General features: G+C 42.3%; 1 protein-coding gene across 18 annotated transcripts in view; it reads right to left on the reverse strand.

The window, feature by feature from the left end:
* LOC138736875 (protein 4.1-like) overlaps nucleotides 1–19,950 on the reverse strand; it is a 297,080-nt gene that overhangs the window by 142,800 nt on the left and 134,330 nt on the right. For 4 of the 18 annotated variants that reach the window (XM_069887001.1, XM_069887008.1, XM_069887000.1 and 1 more), the window contains exon 1: nucleotides 133–369. The exons of 2 other annotated variants lie outside the window; for them this stretch is intronic. The gene's annotated coding sequence lies outside the window, so the exon portion shown is untranslated. Of the gene's footprint in view, nucleotides 1–132; nucleotides 372–9,481; nucleotides 9,616–19,950 lie in introns of those variants that run through there. 12 more of the 18 variants (XM_069887007.1, XM_069887009.1, XM_069887011.1 and 9 more) reach the window with 8 other exon arrangements.

Consider the following 19,950-nt stretch of genomic DNA (forward strand, 5'->3'; position numbering starts at 1 on the left):
CCTAAATCACATTCCCCCACGCAAAATGGCGCCGCTGCTCTCAGGCGCGATCTCCAGCGGGAGGCGAGGTCCCCCCCCCACCCCTACACCCCACCCCAGGACACAGGGTCCTTCGCCGGGCGCTGCTGTTACCTGGTCGGCGCCGACGTCCCTCCGGAGCCCCTGCCGCCGCGCTGCGATGGAGGAAGAGGGACCGCCGGTCAACACTGCCCCCTCCTCCCGACACCGCACTTGAAATTTCCCCGAGCGCGCGCTAATCTGATGCAGTTTCCATGGGCGGCGAGGGCGGGGCGATTCAGTGCTTTACTATAACTCCGCCCCTTCGTGCCGTCATCACACGCAGCCCCGCCTCTCTCTGTTACACACACAAAACCCCGCCCCTCACTCGATCATCATACTCAGCCCCCCATCCCTTGTCATCACAGCCCCGCCTCCTCCATCATCACACGCAGCCCCTGCCTCTCTCTCGATCATGACACTCACCCCTGCCCCTCTTTCCATCATCATCATCACGCACCCAGACCCGCCCCTAGCTCTGACATCACATCCAGACCTGTCCCCTCTTTCCATCACACCCATCTGCTCCTCCCTCTCCCACCACACTTCCTTATCTTTACCATTCGTTCCATCCTGCATTTCCTTATTTAGCAAACGAAATTTCACTGACCGCATCACTTTGGTTATCGTGGTTTCCCAAACCTGCACTGCCCAGTTCTATAATCCTACCCAAGATCCACGAACCTAATTGTCCTGGTAGACCTAACATTTCTGCATATCCCTGCCCTACCAAGCTGGTATCATCTTATCACAACTCCATTCTGTCTCCCTGGTCCCATCCCTTCCTACCACCTCAGTTTCACTGTTCTTTGTTTGTTTCTCAACAGTAGACCCAACCAGTCACCTTCCACTACGACCATTCTCTGCCTGGCAGAACTTTTTCATTGAAACATCCCATTTTCTCCAAGTATTACGCACTCCCGTTTCCTTCAGTGTGAGTATCACTTTAAGTGCTAGCGCAGGCTGCAACCATTCACAGCTGTGGAGAGACTGGGGGTGGTAACAGCTGTACTGGTTGTATCCAAATTCGATACTTTGGAGAGGAGAAAGGATATTTGTTGCTTTTTTCCAGGGACAAAGGTGGGGAGAGAGTCCTGTGTGTGGAATACTGAAGGAACAGCACCTCATTAACCAGCGACCATCTCATAAAACGAAGCAGGAATGACTGTGTGATAATGGACAATTTGGCTGATTCTCCCTTCAGGGGAATTATTGAATCCCACTGTGACCCAAAGAAAGGTCAATTTGATTGACTGGTATTTGGGTTTTGGAAGCATCGTGTAAGTCACGCATTTCGTTTCCCCTATGCAAGGAAAGAGGAGTTGTGACAACCGTTCGTGCAAAACCTGCGTGACCTATTGGGTATTACACTACAATCCCAGGGTCCACAGACTTGACTGCTAACCTCAATTTTGCTTCATATTCGCAGCCTAAAGTCTGTAAAATGCGGCTTAGATTTTTGATCTTCCAACTGATCCTAAGTTTGACTTCTACCTCGTCAACACTCCTTAGGGTTCTTGGTCTCAGGTGCTCAACTCGTGATTTAATATTGTTTGTCTGAAGTAAAAACAGAAATTGCTGGAAACACTTTGGTAAATGAAACAGGGTTAATGCTTTAGGTTAAAGATTTTTATCAGACATCGTCATTATCTTTCCCTAGATGTTGCATGGCCTCCAATATTTTCTGTTCTTGTTTCATTTTTCAACTGGAAATGGATGTTCATTGTATTTTCATATAAAATTGTCTTCACTGACTTGAATTGAGACCACTTTCAAAAATAGAAATCTTTGTATGCCCACTCTTATATTTCCATCTTGCATGTGTGTACTGGACTATTAGCCTGGAGGCATGAGCTTCAACCTCACCACAGAAGTTGCAGGATTCAAATTCAAGAAGTCCAATAAGGCTGGAATTTAAAATTCCAGTTCTGATCTCAACAATCACTGTTAAAGTCAAATTTCATTGTCTGAGAGGATGAGCAAATGTAGGTTCTTGGGAGTCACTATCTCGGAAGATCTTTCCTGGAACCAACACACCAATGGCATCATGAAGAAAGCCTCTACTTCCTCAGGAGTTTGCGGAGGAGCTAGTGGAGTTGTTCAATTGAACCGGTACGGACTTGAAGGGCCGACATGGCCTGTTTCCGTGCCGTAAACGGTTATATGGATAAAAGGATAGTTCACTGGAAGAAACTCAACAAGGATTTGTGAGTTTTCAGCATCTCTCCCATCTCCCATGTCACTACTTCGGCGCATCAGTTTAAAAGTCTGGATTTTGACAATGGATTTTGAAGTCTGAACTTTGGAAGGACTTTCCGGAATTATGCCTAAGCTGTAATGGTTTGGGTATCACACACACACACACATCAGCACATAGTTGGGTTTGATTTGACTAACGTATATTATTAGTACTGTATTTATTAATAAAGATGGCAGCACTGCCAGAGCCACTGTAGCAGCAGCGCTCTGCTGGTGCAGACCTTTGGGGAGCAAGGGAGCAGAGATGCAGCACTCCCGTGGGGTCCAGCCACCCAGTTGACTGCCATCGGCTCCATGTGGGCTTCGAACGGCCCATTGAGGGAGCCAACGGTGGTTTTAGTTCAAATCCTGTGACTGCGGGTCTGCACCCAAGCTGGTGGCACCTATTATTGGCAGCAGCCACAAAAGGGGAAGCGGAGAACTGAAGCAGGGCACCAGAGGTCAAGAACAACCCCTCCCCCCCCCCCAGTCAGAGAAAGAGAAGTGGAGGAGACAACCCATGGGGATAGTAACCATGGCAGTGGACCAGTGAGGGGGCTCTGCAGTCCATGTGGCAGGCTGCTGGCGACTTGAGGCGAGGAACCTATCGAAACTGTTGGCTGCTGGAGACTGCAGTCGGGAGACTCGTGCCAGGCTGCGGACTGCTGGAAACTGGCTCAAACTGGCTGGAGGGGTACCAGGCATCGGAACCAAAATGCAAGGAGGTGCCGAGGGCACTGAAGGGTCCTTAACTGTGTCGGAGGTTCGGATCCAGAGCTTGGCTTGCCAATGATGTGGCTGCAGGGGCTGCAGAAACGCTGGAAGTAAATCTATAGACACTCGGTGACTCGGGGAGGGGGAACTCTCTTTTGCTTGTTTCTCTCTGATTGTAAGTCTGACTGCAAGGCGCTTAGGCAATTCCTGCTGGTGGCAAATCTGTCAGCAGGCAAAAAGAAATTTCATATAATATGACACTGTTTTGTTAATATGATAATAAATTGAATCTTGAAATATAGTGTTTTAGAAATAAAAAATAATACTGCCTTGGTGAATTTCCATTGCTCCTGGTTTCTGATTTAACACAAGTCAAAGGGTACCTGCATCGGTCCCAGCTATGCCTGCCTATTTGTTGGCTATGTGGAGTAATCCATGCAACAGCCCTACACAGGTGCAGCTCCTCAACTCTTCCTCTGCTACATCCACTACACTGGTAGTGATCTTTCAGGAATCAATAGATTCTGGCATCGTCCTGGAGGGTTGGAAAATCAAGAATGTCCCACTATTCAAGAAGAAAGAGAGGCAGCAGAAAGGAAATTATGGGCCAGTTAGCCTGACATCAGTGCTTGGGAAGATATTAGAGACAATTGTTAAGGATGAGGATAATGAGTACTTGGTGGCACATTACTAGATAGGCGAAAGCCGGTATTGCTTCCTTAAGGGAAAATCTTGCTTGATAAGTGTCAAACAGGCTAGATAAAGGAGATGTAGTGCATTTGGATTTTCAGAAGTCCTTTGACAAGGTGCCACACATGAGGCTACTTAACAAGGTAAGAGCCCATGGTAGAATGGGAAACATGCTAGTATGGGTAGAGCATTTGGTTGATTGACAGGAAGCAGAGAGTCTGAATAGAGGGATTATATTCCAGTTGGCTGCCAATTGCTAGTGGTGTCGGTCCTGGGTCCACTTCTTTTTACCTTGTATATCAAATATTATGGGATGAATGGCATTGCAGATGATATGAAGGTAGGTGAAGGTGCAGGTAGTGTTGAGGAAGCAGGGAGGCAGCAGAGAACTTAGATTAGGAAAATGAGCAGAGAAGTAGAAAATAAAATACAAAGTCAGAAAGTGTACAGCCATGCACTTTGAAGAAGACATAAGTGGGCAGACTTTTTTTTTAAATGTGGAGAAAATTGAAAATTACCAGATGCAAAGGGACCTGGGAGTCCTCATGCAGGATAACCAGAAGGCAAGGTTGTAGGCTGAATCAGTGATGAAGAAGGCAAATGCAATGCTGGCATTCATTTCAAGAGGAATAGAATATAAGAGCAGGGATATGATGCTGAGACTTTATCAGGGACTTGTAAAACATCACTTGGAGTACTGTGAGCAGTTTTGGATTCCTCTTTGAAGAAAGGATGTGCTGATATTAGAGAGAGATAGAGGAGTTTCACTCTGGGAATGAAAGGGTTATCATTTGATGGCTCTTAGCCTATACATGTTGAAATTTAGGAAAATGAGGAGGATCTCATTGAAAAATTTTGAATGTTGAAGGGCATGGATAGAGAAGATATAGAAAGATTGTTTCCAATGGGGGGAGAGTCTAGGACAATCAGGCACAACTTCAGGATTGAAGACCGACCACTAAGAACAGAGATGTGGAGGAATTTCTTTAGCCTGAGGGTGGTGTATCTATGGAATTTGGTGGCCCATATGGTTGTGGAGGCCCAGTGGTTACGTATATTTAAAGGCGAGATTGATAGATTCTTGTTTCGCCAGGTCATCAAAGGTTTATGGAGAGAGGACTGGGGAGTGGCGCTGATTGGGAAAATATATCAGCTCATGGTTGAATGGCTGGCAGGCTCAATGGGATAAATTGCCTATCACTGCTTGTACATCTTATGATCTTATGGACTACATTGGTGCAGTTTCCTGAAATGAACTTTATCTATTTTGCTGCTAATTTTCACTCTAACCCAAAATTCACTTGGTCCATCTCTGACAACGCTCTCCCTTTCGTAATCTCTCTGTCTCCATCTAGGGAGACAAACTCTCTGCAGATAATTATTACAAACCTACCAACTGCCACACTTACCTTGACTATAGTTCTTCACACCCTGTCTGCTGTAAAGATTCTATCAATTTTCTCTCAATTCCACTGCTTCTGTTGAATCTGCTCCCAGAATGAGGTCTTCTGTTCCAAGACATCTGAGATGTCCTCTTCAAAAAATGAGGCTTCCCCTCCACTGCCATCAACTCAGCCCTTAACCCCATCTCCTCTATTCCCCACACTTCTTATCTGCCCACTCCGCCCTGAGATCCCCTTGACCTCACCGACCACTCCACATCCAGCAATTTTCACCACCTACAATGTGATCCCACTACCAAACCCATTTTCATCTCTCCTCCGCTCTCTGCTTTCTGCAGGGACTGCTCCCTCCAGGAGTCTCTCGTCAACTTAACCCTTCCTACTAATCGCCCTCTCGGTACCTACACAATAAATGCTATACTTGCACCTGCACTTCCTCCTACATGACTAGCCCAAAACTGTCCTTCCAAAGTGAAGCAACACTTCAGTTTCTGCAGGGGTCATCTACTGCATCCAGTGCTCCCACTGTGGCCTTCTCTACATCACAGACTGGATACAGATTGGGACTTGTTTTCTTGAGAACCTTCGTTCTGTCTGCTACAATAACAGAGACATCCCAGTGGCCAACCATTTTAATTCCACACACTATTCACACAATGACATGGTCTCATGCACTGACAAACTGAAGCCACTCACAAATTGGAGGAACAATACCTAATATTCTGCATGAAAGCATTAACGAAAGCATTAAGCATTAACGAAAGCATTAACAACAACTTCTCCAGTTTCTGTTGAACCCCTCCCCTGAGTCTCGCTCTTTCCCTGTACTTCTGACTCCCTCCAGCTCCCAAACCCCTTCTTTTCCTTCTCCATTTAGAGAGGTATCCCTTCCCCCTGTTACTTCATAGCTTCTTTCTTTTCCACCCTCCCACATATCCAGCTGTTAGCCTATGCTCCTCCACCTGCCTCTTCCTATGCCCTCTCCAACCCCACATTTTTATTCAGGTGCCTGTCTGCTTTTTGCTTATTCCTTGGCAAAGGCCTCGGACCTTTTACTTACTCTAGATGCCTCATGACCTGTTGAGTTTCTCTAGTACTTCCGTGCATTGCTCATAAACTTTTTTCTCTTTAGCAGCTCCCTTTCTCCTCCTACCCCCAACCCCACAACTCTTTTTATTAAATAAAAGGGTAGGGTTAAGAGCCAGGGAATTCATCCTACAGCTAATAATGTGTAACTGTGTCAAAGGTCAGAAAGTGAAAAATTTACTTTAATACACCTAGACTAGATTAAATTAAAAAAAGGTTTGCTTGCAGATGGTAACAAAAAATATTATTATTGTATTCTATATTTAAAACTACCAAATCTATGAATTAAAACTATCTATTTAATCATTATTGTGCCAGTTTGGGTTACTACAACAACAACTTATTAAACTCATTGCCTTTACGAAAAGCACACAGAAATGTTGGAGGTATTCAGTCAGTCTCACAGCACCCATAGGAGGTTTCAAGCTTGAGCCCTTATTCAAAGTAAAATGCTACGAGATTAATTGAGTTCCTCCAGCATTTCTGTGTGTTTTTACTACATTCACAGCATCTGCAGACATTCGTGTTTCATCTCATTGCCTTTACTCCCCCTTCACAACTGTCCACTTCACATTACCTCAACATTTGAATTAATTTAAATTATTTAGTAGTTTTAAACATTTAAATTATTGGATCAACCTGTCCTGAAATGTCCTTATTGTTGTTGATTCCGAATAACTTTTGTTTACTGCCAGAAAGAATTTCACCTGCAGTATATTTTTTGCATAAAACAACAAATGTATAAAGAAAATCTTGTTTTGAACCAAACAATGAAAGAATATCCAATTATTAAAATGCCATTTGGAATCTTATTAATTAATTAATAAGTACAGGTCAAGTGGGATTTGTTAAGGGTAGACAAGTGTCAAATAACCTGGCATGATTATTTAATATAATACATTTAGCTCAATCAAGGAAGGATCCCAATATAGTAGTATCACTAGATGCAGAAAAAGCATTCATTAGACTCAATTTAAAACATTGGAAAAGTTAGGTATAGGATGAGGATTTATTAATTGGATCAGGGCATTACATCAAAAACCAATAAACATCAGCAATGTTCCCATTGAATCAATCGAGTAGGCAAGGCTGCCCCCTCTCTCCGGTTTATTGGTTATGGCGACAAAACCTCCAGCAGAAATGATTAGAACTGATCCTGAAATTAAAGGCTTCAATGTTGGGCGACTCCAACACAAAATTAGTTTGTTTGCCGATGATATATTATTATCTATGTCTGAACCCGAAAGATCAATGGAAAAACTGCAGGAAATTTTAACAAAATATGGAACAGTATCACGATACAATATAAATATAGATGAAAGTGAAACTTTACCATGAACAAATCATGACTATGAATGTTTTAACTTGTACAAGCTGAATTACTCCCCTCTGTTGGCAAAAATAGATCAAGACTTACAGAAAAGGAAGGACCTGTCCCTAACATTAATAGGGAAAGTTAATTGTATTAAAATGAAGATGATGCCAAAAATTCAATATTTGTTCCAGTCAATACCAATATATTTACCAAACAAGTTTTTAAAAAAATAATAAATGCTTTGGTAAGACAATTTTTTATCGAATAACAACATATCTAGAATAGCATTAGAAAAATAAATGTGGGATTATAAATTAGGGGGATTGAGGCTCCCAGATTTTTAAAAAAAATTATCTGGCTTCACAATTGAGATTTTTGGCATTTTTCTTTGAAACTGATTCACCAAAATGGGATGGATGAAACGTTGCCGAAAGATTTCATATCTAGATGGAATTGGAAATGAATTAAGAGAAAGACCTCAAACCCTATATTGATTCATTTGATAAAGGTCTGGCAAGATATTCATGACAATATAGGAAGGAAAATTGGAATATCTTTAAGATCTCCACTATGTAATAATCCGATGTTGCCTATGATAAAGATTTTAAATATATGGTCACAGAAAGGGATTTGCTACATTGCTGACTGCTACGAAGGTGGGGTTTCAATGTCATTTGAACAAATGAAACAAATTTATGATGTTCCAAATGGTACTTTTCCTTGTTATTTACAACTAAAGGCTTTTCTAAGAGAAACTTGGGGAAATGACATGACTCCTCCGGCAGTGAGTCAATTGGAGAGTACATTATGGATGGGTAGAATACCTAAATTTATTACTTGAAACTATTATGCCCTTCAAATGGATGGGAAGAAGTCTGGAATACATAGGTCAAGAGAAAAATGGGAAGCATATCGGAACAATCCTGGGTTGAATGGTGTAAAGATGGGGGAACTTCGATTATCAATGCGAGGTATGGTTTAGTGCAATATAATTTTTTTGCATCGATTATATTTGACTCTTCAAAGATTGCACAAATCAAAACCAGAACTATCGGACAAATGTCAATGTGAAATAGAGGAAGGAACAGTTCTTCATAGTGTCGTCAAATACCAAGGTCAATTCTTAACAAAGATTACTGGAATTAATTTTCCTGGTAACTTGGAATTATATTTATTGGGGAATTTTGTAGATATTAGTAATCATCTTACAGAGTATCAAATATTGTTTACTAAGATTGCACTAACGATAGCTAAGAAATGTGTGGCAGTTACATGGAAGTCAAAAACACTCTTTGGCAAGATGGATATCAGCAATGGACAGTTGTATCCTTACAGAAAAGATCACTTACAATTGGCGAAAAAAACATGATACATTCCTCAAGACTTCGCAACCATATTTGAATTATATTGGTGCACAAGTATAATATTGCTGTTGTAAAATAGACGGTAAGCTCCAGCGGTGGACAGGAAGACCCTGTATCCGTTTATCCTGTTTAAGTTAAGGGGAAGGGGGCCTCGGGGGAGGGGGGGGCTTGAATGTTTATTGCTTGGAAATTTTATTTTTCTGGTTGATTTTTGTTACAAATATGTATGAAAATTTGTATTTTTTAAGAAGGAATTTTATTTTGTCTGTAAGTGGCATTTTACTATATTATGTGAAAGATGTATATTTGATATATTTTGGAAAACCAAAATAAAATATTCCAAAAAAAAAAGGTGTCCTCTTCCTCAGCTTGTTGGATCATGCATTTTCGGGCAGCATGGGATAGCGTGTTAGCTAAGTGCATTTCTTTTCTGTACTGTATTTATGAACCCTAAGCATCAATCTCTGTAATCGAGCAGGGGCTACATGAATTGGCTTCTTCAGAATTGTGACCAGAGGTAAATGGTCAGTCTCTATGATCATTGGTGACCCATCAATGTAGTCATTGATTTTTGAGCAGGCAAAAACTACTGCAAACAACTCCTTTGGACGTACCTGGTCTCTGTGTCAGTGAGTGATCTGGATGCATAGGCTACTGGTTTTCTATCTTGCAGGCATGCTGCATCCAGAATGATGGGCAATCAAGTGATTCCATGACGTAGTAGATTGGAAGAGACATATAAGGCAATTGAACAACTGAAAAGTGGCAAAGCAGCAGGTATGGATGGAATCCCCCCAGAGGTCTGGAAGGCTGGCGGCAAAACTCTGCATGCCAAACTGCATGAGTTTTTCAAGCTTTGCTGGGACCAAGGAAAACTGCCTCAGGACCTTCGTGATGCCATCATCATCATCCTGTACAAAAACAAAGGCGAGAAATCAGACTGCTCAAACTACAGGGGAATCACGCTGCTCTCCATTGCAGGCAAAATCTTCGCTAGGATTCTCCTAAATAGAATAATACCTGGTCTCGCCGAGAATGTTCTCCCAGAATCACAGTGCGGCTTTCGCGCAAACAGAGAAATTACTGACATGGTCTTTGCCCTCAGACAGCTCCAAGAAAAGTGCAGAGAACAAAACAAAGGACTCTACAACACCTTTGTTGACCTCACCAAAGCCTTCGACACCGTGAGCAGGAAAGAGCTTTGGCAAATACTAGAGCGCCTCGGATGCCCCCCAAAGTTCCTCAACATGGTTATCCAACTGCACGAAAACCAACAAGGCCGGGTCAGATACAGCAATGAGCTCTCTGAACCCTTCTCCATTAAAAATGGCGTGAAGCAAGGCTGCGTTCTCGCACCAACCCTCTTTTCAATCTTCTTCAGCATGATGCTGAACCAAGACATGAAAGACCTCAACAATGAAGACGCTGTTTACATCCGGTACCGCACGGATGGCAGTCTCTTCAATCTGAGGCGCCTGCAAGCTCACACCAAGACACAAGAGCAACTTGTCCATGAACTACTCTTTGCAGACGATGCCGCTTTAGTTGCCCATTCAGAGCCAGCTCTTCAGCGCTTGACGTCCTGTTTTGCAGAAACTGCCAAAATGTTTGGCCTGGAAGTCAGCCTGAAGAAAACTGAGGTCCTCCATCAGCCAACTCCCCACCATGACTACGAGCCCCCCCACATTTCCATCAGGCACACAAAACTCAAAACAGTCAACCAGTTTACCTATCTCGGCTGCACCATTTCATCGGATGCAAGGATCAACAACGAGATAGACAACAGACTCGCCAAGGCAAATAGCGCCTTTGGAAGACTACACAAAAGAGTCTGGAAAAACAACCAACTGAAAAACCTCACAGCATCGAATCCACGCTGTTGAAGATCCAACTGCGCTGAGTTGGTCACGTCTCCAGAATGGAGGACCATCGCCTTCCCAAGATCGTGTTATATGGCGAGCTCTCCACTGGCCACTGTGACAGAGGTGCACCAAAGAAGAGGTACAAGGACTGCCTAAAGAAATCTCTTGGTGCCTGCCACATTGACCACTGCCAGTGGGCTGATATCGCCTCAAACCGTGCATCTTGGCGCCTCACAGTTCGGCGGGCAGCAACCTCCTTTGAAGAAGACTGCAGAGCCCACCTCACTGACAAAAGACAAAGGAGGAAAAGCCCAACACCCAACCCCAACCAACCAATTTTCCCTTGCAACCGTGTCTGCCTGTCCCGCATCAAACTTGTCAGCCACAAACGAGCCTGCAGCTGATGTGGACATTTACCCCTCCATAAATCTTCGTCCGCGAAGCCAAGCCAAAGAAAAGAAGAAAAAAGAAGATTGGAATCAAAAGGCTTTTATTAGTTTAGATGTTAATTGGGGCTCAGAGAGCATCTGGCCTAGATCTGAGCAGGAAGTGATCTGGGGTCAAGGTTTTGGGTTGGGACCTTTATTAGGGAATCTCTTAGGAGTGATCAGAGGGAAGTAAGAGGTGGTCCAGGCCAGTACATACAGTTATTACAGTGGTGTAATTCCTCTACCACCACACAGACCATACTGTGATGCATCACAGATTACCATGACTAGTCTTCGTACATCATAGTACAATAGAACAGTTGGGCATGACATATGCCTTTTTAATGCATCAAATGCATTTTGTTGATGCTTGTACCAGGACCACTCCACATCTTGGTGTGCCTGCTGCCTCAATGAAGCAGTAAGGTCACTGGAGTTCGGGATGAACCTACCCAAGTAGTTGACCATACCCAGGAAATGTAGCACTTGTCATGTCTTTCGGTACTGGCATTTTACTGATTGCTCTGGTCTTTGAAGGATCCAACTGCAGGCCTCTTCTCCTGTGAAAACATGGCCTACATAACCGATCTGGTTCAGCCGAAATCTGCACTTCCAGGGGTTAAGGTTTACCTTCCAGGATCTGTTGAGTACCGTTTTTAAACTTGCTTCGAGTTCTTCCAAGTTCTTGACACCTATGAGTAGGTCATCAACAATGATGGCACAGATATACCCTGCAAAGATTTGCTCCATTGACTTCTGAAATATCTTAGCTGGCTGAATTGATTCCGAATGGCATTCACAGGAATCTGTATCGGATGAAACTCAGGCTGAATGTGGTCAGCAGTGATGACTTGTAGTCAAGTTTGATTTGCTAGAATGAATACTTTGCATCAAGAACGAAAAAACGGTCACAGTGGCCATCCGCACGGCAACTTCCTCCACGGTACGCATTGGATGGTGTGGTCATTTTAAAGCTGTATTGAGCTCTCTCGGGTCTGGGTCTCCTGTCCATCTTTTTTTTTAGCAGCCACCATGGAGGACACCCACTCGGTGGACTCGGAGACTGGGGTAATCACGCCCATGACCTGCATCCTGTCCAGCTTAGCCTTAACTCTGTCCTTCATTGCTACCAGTATTCAGTGTGCCAGACAGACCACGGGACTCATTTCCAGGTCCAGCTGCATGGAGTCTGTCACCGGCAGTTTCCCTAGTTCTTTCGTAAAAAGATCACTGTAATCAGAAAAGATTCTGTGTGTCAAATCATTTTTGGCCGTGCTTAACTGATGTACCTCTCTGCTGAGTGAAACAAGACCTATGTCCATGCTTGCATTCAGGCCCAGCAGAGGCATGATATCTTTTTGAACTACAAGAAAAGTTAGTATGTGCAGCTGTCTTTGTACATAGCACCGGCGTCGCACTGTGCCGTCAGTTCTGATTCTGCTTCCCCCATATGCCACTAGACTTGTGGACTTGGTGCATGGTATGATCTGTTCTGACTTCCTCATTCAGTTAAACGTTCTTTGTAACATGATGTTGCATTTGGCCCCAGAGTTAACTTTCATGTCTGTTGCTTTACCATTAATCTTCATTGATACAAATGCTTGCTTGTTCCTTCTTATTCTTGCTGGGTCTCCTGTGTAGGCAGATTCAATCCATCAACGTAATGCTCATCATCCGAGTTGCTTCTCCTTGCTCATGTTCCAATTGGTTAATCACCCTTTTGTATCTGGGTCTCAGGGTGAGTTGCTGCCTGGCTCTGCAGCATCTGCTAAAATGGTTCCATTTCCTGCAGGCTCTGCCCTGCTGGCCAAATGCCGGGCACATCTCTTGTCTTGCCATATGGTCGCCGCCAGTTATCGCACTCTGTCATTGGTGATGGTGCAGTAGGGCTTGGTTGGCTTCATCTTCTTCTGGCTTCTGGCCACAGCCTATTCATAGGACCTGCCTGGATTGCATCTATGCTCGTACCTTGCTGTTGCGAAGGGGCTAGCTTTCTGCTGTTCTCCTTCATGGCTTCATAAGCCAGACACATGGAGAAGGCCTTTGTGAGCGTTACTTCACTGTAATGCAGCAGTGTCTTTCTCATGCCTTCGTCGCAGATGCTGCAGACTATCTTGTCTTTAATCAACTCTTCACAGAGTGCTCTGAAGTCACAGGTCTTTGCCCTGATTTTTAGGTCACTGACATACAAGTGAATTGACTTGCCAGGCCTTTGGTTTCTGGTATTAAATCTGTGCCTTTCCATCATTAAGTTCTTATGTGGATTGCACATTTTTTGAAATTTTCTTTTTAAACACTCGGTGTCCTCTCTCGACTCAGTCGGGCTGGTAACGATAACCCTTCAAATGCCTCATTTGCGTATATGAATGACTATTCCCTTTTGATAGCCTCGGGGCCTGCTAAATTTAGTAAACTTTATGCTCTGACTCAGGCAGACTTATCACTGTGCACTGCCATGCTGAAGATGTCATATTCTCATTCAAATACATGCGAATTCTTGGCCAAATTGCTCTCAAACACAAGCGGTCGGTCCTTCTGTATTCACCTACCATTATGGTGCAGTTACAAATGTGTTGCAAGTGTGGCGTTGGTTACTCACTTTTCTCTTAAAGATTCCAGGCTTGGGATGCATGCGATCCCACTTCTGACACCATGTTTGTTATTGCAACGAATAGGCAGACAACGCAAGTGGTAACCTTAGTCAATGTTTTACTGTTAAACTCAAAAACACTATCTACAATGGGAGCTTCGTGTAATGGTGTCTGGTATCAGCCAAGTTGCATTTTCAACTACATGCTACATGGGGACTAGTGCTTGTGCAGTAGTGCTATGGCAAATATGATGGCTGAAATGCAATTGCAGCAGGCGCAGAGCAGCCGACGGGAGCGACTGACTGTATACGGTTAGTAAATCTAGAGACATGATATCAGGCAACAGAGCCATTCAATCATGGCAAAGCCAATATGTAACAAAGGGGTTTTTAAAGGTACACCAACTGAGAGGATGCCTGATGTTTGGGGAAGAAATTGGCATAGACGTATTTGAAATTGAGTCTGAGTATTGTGAATTAAATTCATTGAGCGAGTGATTTTTTTGCTACTTTGAATTCGATGAGTACATTAATTTTGTATTAATAATACATGATGGGCCAGCTCCTAATGGCCCTGGCTCATCATGCAGAATCACTGTACATAATTCATGTCCATACCAACCAGTACCAGATGTGGAAATTCTACATTTCTAAGATGAGGTAGCCCAGCAAGTGATGTGGTCTGAGCATTGACAAGGCTTCAAACAGCCCACTGAGGAAGCCCTATCACCAAATCCACCACCCCCATCCCTCCCCACTCCACTGAAAGCTTTGGGAAATCTCTATCTCTGTCCTTGTTGATTGTTAATATGGCAAGTGGGATTTAATCGATTTTCAAGGCAAAAAATTCTGAAACACTTATCTGTAATTGAAAACTAATCTGAAATATAAAAAAAACAATTTACTTTATGCTTTGCTTTCTGTCAATAGCTTTACAATCATCAATGAAATCAATGAAATTTTTGATCCAGTTCCAGGTTTAATATGGCCTGTTATCTGAGTGTTGATCCTGCAGCATAAAAAATAGAACCTCAACATTGCATTCCAACAGCAAGTCCTGGATATATTCAACATTTTGATTCAATCAATACATTTAGGATTTTGGCATTTGTTCAGTTTTCTGACTTGTTTCCTTTTTGGTGACTAAATGCTAGGGTTTCCAAACTGTTTGGAATTACCAGCAATATCCAGGTCTGAATCTTTTTAACACAGAACTTTCTTTTGGAATTGCTAGTAAATGCAGCTAGTGAATTGTTTAAGTGAAAGGTTGTAGTCATTCTGACATTTTTTTAAAATCTCACACTTTCTTAATGTAAATAATGGAGCTTGAATTTATGTTGTCCCTTTAAGGTAGCATTTTATCCCAAAGTATTTCACAGGAACATTATTATATCAGAAATTTGCAGACAGCAAGAGATTGAAAACCTGATCAAAAAGAAAGGTTTTAAATCATAACTTCGAAGATAGAGAATTGGGAAGTTTTAGGAAGGGAATTATAAAGCTGCAGATATTTTGATAATATTTACTAATAATAACCTTTGCAATTTTAATAAAGAATTACATTTTATTCCTATTGTTGCAATTTTTATATTATTTTGTATTGTAGTGCTCAGATTTATTGTAAGAGTACATCTATGACATCACATACAACCCTGAGATTCTTCTTCCTGCGGGTGAGACAGAATCACCAGTTATTGTTAGTGCAAAAAAAACTGATTCAATGAACAAATGTAAACAAATAAAGAAATGTCAACAAACTGACTATGCAATTCAGAGTGAAACAAATCAATAAAGTGCAAAAGTAAGAGTCATTAATTAGGTCCCTGATTGAGTTTGTTGTTGAGGAGTCTGATGGCAGCTGTTCCTGAACCGAGTGCTGTGAGTCTTGTGGCACCTACACCTGTTTCCTGATGGTAGCATGAGAATAGAGCATGTGCTGGGTAATGTGGATCCTTGATGATAGCTGCTGTTATCTGATGGCTGCTTTCTCTGCGGATGTTCTCAATATGGGGGTTGCCTGTGATGTACTGGACTGTTTCCATTACCCTTTGCTGGGCTTTTCGCTGGGGGGGCATTAGTGTCCCTGTACCAGACCACGATACAGCTGGTTAGCATGTTTTCCACTACACATCTGTAGAAATTAGCTAGGGTTTCTGATGACATACCAAACCTGCTCAAACTCCTGAGGAAGTAGAGGTGCTGACGTGCTTTCTTTGTGTGTTGGGTCCAAGAAAGATCCTCTGAGATAGTGACTCCCAAGAACTTAAATTTGATCATCCTCTCTACCCAATGATCACTGGATTGTATACCTCTGGCTTTCCTTTCCAAAAGTCAACAATCAGCTCCTTGGTTTTGGTGACATTGGGTGTGAAGTTGTTATTGGTGCACCGTTCAGCCAAGTTTGCATTCTCCCTCCTGTAGGCTGACTCATCATCCATGCTGATTCGTCGATAACTGTGAAGTCATGTTTTTGTTGTCTTGTGAAATGATGCTATACTTAGTCACTCTACAAAAAAATTATACAATTTTTCGTTAATTTTTAGTCTATCAAAGTTTGTTACAGTTTTTAGAACAAGGATTTAATTCTCCAGTTTGAATAGGAAAAGAAAATTTATTTAAAAGCACTTTAACATTATGATTGAAATTTATAATAATAATAATAATTCTTTGGCTTGGCTTTGCAGACGAAGATTTATGGAGGGGTATGTCCACGTCTGCTGCAGGCTCGTTGGTGACTGACAAGTCCGATGCGGGACAGGCAGGCACGGTTGCAGCGGTTGCAAGGGAAAATTGGTTGGTTGGGGTTGGGTGACCTGCCAGCAAGGAACCTCCGGGAGATTCGTCACTCCGAGTTGTTTTGATGGTGTTTGGTCAGTGCCTGGCGGACTCTCCGCCATCTCTGTCTCTTTTTGGCCTTCTTTTGGATGAGGCTGAACATGCCACGTAATAATAATTATAATTATAATAAGTTAACTAAAAACCAAGACAAGATTTCATGTGATTAGCAATGGAAAACAAAATAATGTTTCTGTTTACTGGCATAGTGGTAAATCTATCAAGATCAAAAACACCCAGCCTGAACTCCTGAGTTCAGATAGGGCACTGTGCTAACAAATGAGTTCATATGGCATTCAGCACAGGTACTACTGAGATCAGAGAATACACAGCACAATTGTGTCAGACTTCAGACAAGCAAAATGATAATACTCACGAGGCTTGTAACACATAGCACTCTCTCCAGAATGCAGACAAGAGCCCTGCCAGCACTGATGAGTGCAGATAAGGGATTGTACTAATGACAAAATATAACCTTGAAATTGCTCTAACTATCCCAAAGGCTTGAAGAATTCTCAAGCTTGTTTTGTGGGCTTCATAGCAGCACTGATGGCAATAAAATGAGACTCCAGTTAGGGGATAGAAATTGTTTCAATGTTTTAGTGAAGTTAAAACAATGTTGTGAGTCACCCATTCATCATTTTTAGAAATTCAATAAATACTTCAGTTTTCAATTACTAAATTCCCATAAAAATGTTGTTGTGGGTTCTCTCTGTATTTCCAGATTTGTCAATCTTCAGCATGTAATAGACAATTGCTCTGTTGCAATGTTGATCATTTCTGGCAATTTCTACAGTCATCTTTTAAAGGGACACACGCTCATTACCAGAAGCACTTTCCCATCTAATGGATTTTGTGGCAGCTTTGAGAAAGGGTGTTTTTGTGCTGTATTTTATATATTTATATATATAATGCAGCGCACACACACACATATATATGTACACACATATATCATACAGTACAGAAATATATAAATAATTGTGTGTGTGTGTGTGAGAGAGAGAGAGACTTTATGTATGATTCTATATATCCCTTGCTGTATGTTTCTTTGCACAGAATCAGAATTTATTGTCACGAAAACAACAATTCATGCATATGGTTGCTCTTCATCGACTACAGCTCGGCCTTCAATACCATTATTTCCTCAGTGCTAGTCAAGAAGCTACAAACTCTAGGTCTCTCTACCTCCCCCCCTCCCCCCCCCCCCCACCCCCACCCCTGCAACTGGATCCTTGACATTTTCATTGGAAGACCACAGTCAGTACTAATTGAAAACAAAGTCTCCTCCTCACTGATCATCAACACCCCAATGGTGCATGCTTAGCCCACTGCTCCACTCATTCTATACCCATCTCTATGTGGCCAGGCACAATTCCAATGCTATCTTCAAGTTTTTCAATGACACCACAGTTGTTGGCAGAATCACAAGCAGTAATGATGAAGAGCACAGGATGGAGATAGATCAGCTTGTTGAATGGTGCAAAGAGAACAACCTTGCCCTCTACATCAGCAAAACCAAGAAAATAATTGTGGACTTCAGAAGGAAGTCAGGGGAACATGACTCCCAGTCCTCACCGATGGCTCAGTAGTGGAAAGGATCGAGAACTTCAAATTCATGGGTGTCAACATCTGCGAGGTTCTGTCCTGGAGCCTCCAAGTTGATGCATCACATACAAGGCTCGCCAGCGGCTATACTTTGTGTGGTGTCTGAGGAGTTTTGGTATGTCACCAAAGACTCTTGTAAACTTCTGCAGGTGTACCATGGAGAGCATTCTGGCTGGTTGCATCACTGCCTGGTATGGAGGCACCAACTCTCAGAACAAGAATAAACTCCGGATGATTGTTATCTCGGCCTGCGAATCACAGGCACCAGATTTCACTCCATCGAGGACATCTAAATGACAGTGTCTTAAAAAAGTAGTCTCTATCCTCAAAGACCCACCTCCACCCAGGCCATGCCCTCTTTACTCTGCTACCATCGGGGAAAAGGTACAGGAGTCTAAAGACGAGCACTCAATGGAACATGGACAGCTTCTTCCCCGCTGCCATCAGATTCCTGAATAATCCATGAACCAAAGACACTTCCTCATTTTTTGTGCACTACTGTTTTTATTTTTTATATTTATAGTAATGTTGTAGGATGGTTTATAATACGAACGTTTACACTATAATGCTGCTTCTGCAAAACAGCGAACTTCATGACTTGTTCATGACAATCAATTATGATTCTGATTTTGAACAAGTCACGAAATGGGTTGTTTTGCTGCAGTATCATCACTGTGCAAACATTCATATAAAACACCTCACTAAATAAATAAAAATAATGCACAGGAAGTCAAAGTAAGCCAGTGTCTTTGGTTCATTGATCATTCAGAAATCTGAAGGTAGTGGGGAAGAAGTCATCCTGTTGTTGACTCTCTTTCCATGCTCCATGACACCTACTTTCCTATGGGTTAAAAATAAGGATGGCAAGTTTAAGGAATCATGAAGGACAAAAGACACTCTAAATGTTAGTGTAAAGATACTGTAAGAAAAATATATAAAGGAAGCATCTGTATAGATTGGGAGTTGAAATTAGGCAAGGTCCTTGTGGGAAAAAATAAATCAGGGAAAATTTTACATACAAAATGAAGAGGACTAAAAAGGGACATGAAATACTCTTGGCAAGTAGGATTAAGAAGAATTCCAAGACATTTTATATATATTTCAGGAGTAAGAGGCTACCAATGAGCACATTAAAACCTTAAATTCTTCAGTGTGTGGACAAAATTGGACATTTTTATTTGGAGCCAGAGGAAGTGAAAAGGTCTTTCTTGAGTATTCACCAAGAAGAAATTGGATGATCGAGAGATCAGGGAGGGGCATGTTGATATTAAGAAGGAGGAAGTGTTTGGTCTCTTGAAAAACATTCAGGTGAATCAGTCTTCTGGGCATGAAGGAATCTATCCCAGGATGGTGAGGGAGGTGCTGGAAGAGATTAATATAACGGTGATCTTTTCAGCAATGTATTGCCAGGGGAGGTAGTCAAAGCAGGTAGAATTGCAGTGCTTAAGAGGCATTTAGACATACCATATGTAGGCAGATGGGATTAGTTTAATTTGGCATGATGGTTGGTTGCAAGCATGATAGGTTGAAGGACCTGTTTCTGTGCTGTATTGTTTGGTGTTCTGAAACTGTGATTCGATCATCTTACCCAGTTCAATTACTTTAGTTTTTTCTAATTTTTCCATTAAAATAGTTATAAATTATCATTGCTGATACCTGTCCCTGCAAATGCAATTTCTGGTGTGTTAGCCTGAAACTTTTTGGTGAAAATTCCTTACATGTCAAGCAGTCAAAATTTGCTTTCTGAACTGAGAAAGTGGAAG

Source organism: Narcine bancroftii, chromosome 6 (genome assembly GCF_036971445.1).
Source record: "Narcine bancroftii isolate sNarBan1 chromosome 6, sNarBan1.hap1, whole genome shotgun sequence".
NCBI lineage: Eukaryota > Metazoa > Chordata > Chondrichthyes > Torpediniformes > Narcinidae > Narcine > Narcine bancroftii.